The sequence below is a fragment of the Babylonia areolata genome, unplaced genomic scaffold (genome assembly GCF_041734735.1).
Source record: "Babylonia areolata isolate BAREFJ2019XMU unplaced genomic scaffold, ASM4173473v1 tig00006912, whole genome shotgun sequence".
Classification (NCBI taxonomy): domain Eukaryota; kingdom Metazoa; phylum Mollusca; class Gastropoda; order Neogastropoda; family Buccinidae; genus Babylonia; species Babylonia areolata.
In genome coordinates, this window is record NW_027468421.1 from 22501 (window position 1) to 25000 (window position 2500).

A 2500-nucleotide genomic window follows, 5' to 3' on the forward strand; every position below is an offset into this window, starting at 1 on the left:
GAGGAAAAGGCAGGTAAAGGTTGTGGATAAAAAGTAAACGCGCTGTGGAGAATTGCCCAAATCGTTCAGGCGCCGTGAAAAAAAGAAAGACGTAGTCGTCAACGTCTGGTCCCGTCAATGGCGAAGGGCGTTTTCTCTCAACTTTGGCATGCTCGCTGAGGAAAAGGCAGGTAAAGGTTGTGGATAAAAGTCCGAAGAACCTCGCTACAATTGCCAAAATCTTTCCGCTGCCATTCAAAAATGGACTACTCCTCCACACCTCCTCCCGTCCATGCCAAACGGCGTTTTCTCTCAACTTTGGCATGCTCGGAGAGAAAAAAAGGCAGGTAAAGGTTGTGGATAAAAAAGTAAAAAATTGCCAAAATACTTTCTGGGCCCTCAAAAAAAGGCCTACTCCTCAACGCCTGCTCCCGTCCATGCCGAACCGCGTTTTCTATCAACTTTGGCATGCTCGGAGAGAGAAAAAAGGAAAAAAAGAAAAAAAAGGTCCAGTAAAGGTTGTGGATAAAAGTAACCGGCTTTGGAGAATTGCCTGAATCCTTCCGGCGCTGTGAAAAAAAAAGACCAAAAAAAAGACCTGGTCGTCAACGCCTGCTCCTGTCCATGCCAAACGGCGTTTTCCTCTCAACTTTGGCATGCTCGCTGAGGAAAAGGCAGGTAAAGGTTGTGGATAAAAAGTAAACGCGCTGTGGAGAATTGCCCAAATCGTTCAGGCGCCGTGAAAAAAAGAAAGACGTAGTCGTCAACGTCTGGTCCCGTCAATGGCGAAGGGCGTTTTCTCTCAACTTTGGCATGCTCGCTGAGGAAAAGGCAGGTAAAGGTTGTGGATAAAAGTCCGAAGAACCTCGCTACAATTGCCAAAATCTTTCCGCTGCCATTCAAAAATGGACTACTCCTCCACACCTCCTCCCGTCCATGCCAAACGGCGTTTTCTCTCAACTTTGGCATGCTCGGAGAGAAAAAAAGGCAGGTAAAGGTTGTGGATAAAAAAGTAAAAAATTGCCAAAATACTTTCTGGGCCCTCAAAAAAAGGCCTACTCCTCAACGCCTGCTCCCGTCCATGCCGAACCGCGTTTTCTATCAACTTTGGCATGCTCGGAGAGAGAAAAAAGGAAAAAAAGAAAAAAAAGGTCCAGTAAAGGTTGTGGATAAAAGTAACCGGCTTTGGAGAATTGCCTGAATCCTTCCGGCGCTGTGAAAAAAAAAGACCAAAAAAAAGACCTGGTCGTCAACGCCTGCTCCTGTCCATGCCAAACGGCGTTTTCCTCTCAACTTTGGCATGCTCGCTGAGGAAAAGGCAGGTAAAGGTTGTGGATAAAAAGTAAACGCGCTGTGGAGAATTGCCCAAATCGTTCAGGCGCCGTGAAAAAAAGAAAGACGTAGTCGTCAACGTCTGGTCCCGTCAATGGCGAAGGGCGTTTTCTCTCAACTTTGGCATGCTCGCTGAGGAAAAGGCAGGTAAAGGTTGTGGATAAAAGTCCGAAGAACCTCGCTACAATTGCCAAAATCTTTCCGCTGCCATTCAAAAATGGACTACTCCTCCACACCTCCTCCCGTCCATGCCAAACGGCGTTTTCTCTCAACTTTGGCATGCTCGGAGAGAAAAAAAGGCAGGTAAAGGTTGTGGATAAAAAAGTAAAAATTGCCAAAATACTTTCTGGGCCCTCAAAAAAAGGCCTACTCCTCAACGCCTGCTCCCGTCCATGCCGAACCGCGTTTTCTATCAACTTTGGCATGCTCGGAGTGGAGAAAAAAGCCTACTCCTCAAGGCTACCTACGCCTGTCCCGTCCATGCCGAACGCGTTTTCTATCAACTTGGCATGCTCGAGCAAAAAAGGCAGGTAAAGGTTGTGGATAAAACTCCAAAACCTCGCTACAATTGCCAAAATACTTTCTGGGCCCTCAAAAAAAGGCCTACTCCTCAACGCCTGGTCCCCAGGCACGTGCTGGGGGGCCTCAACTCAGGCTCTGCCCAATGTGGATCAAGGTCCACCTTCGCAGCGCCTTATGCGACACCCTGGTTGTGGGGGACGCGGCGTGGCGTGGCGGATCGCTCCGGTCGGCGCACAGCCGGCAACGGTCGACCCGTCCGCCTGGCTTTACTGCCCCCGCGCTTCTGTCTTTTGCACTGGCAAGCTAGCGACCGCTCGGCGTGCGAGGCCCGAGTCGGGGGACGGGAGTCTCGGGAGCCCACCAGCTCCCCGCAGGCTACCCGCCCGGCTGCCGAGCTTCCCGCCTGCGCGTCCAAGTGTGAACGCGCACGGCCGCCTCGCCGGGCTTCCTTTGCCGGGGCTCGGCTTGTCGGCCGGCGTCTCACGGTCCGTAGAAGGTTCGGTGCGTTCGCTGACGACGGGTCGAGAGAAGCGTTTTCTCTCCTCCCTCACTGACGGTCGTTGGTGCTCCCCAGCCCCTTCGGCGTCCCAAAGCGTAACGCCTGCTTCATCTCGTCAAGGGCGCGCCCGTCTCTAACCGGGCGTCGTCCGGCACGTGGAAACGGGCG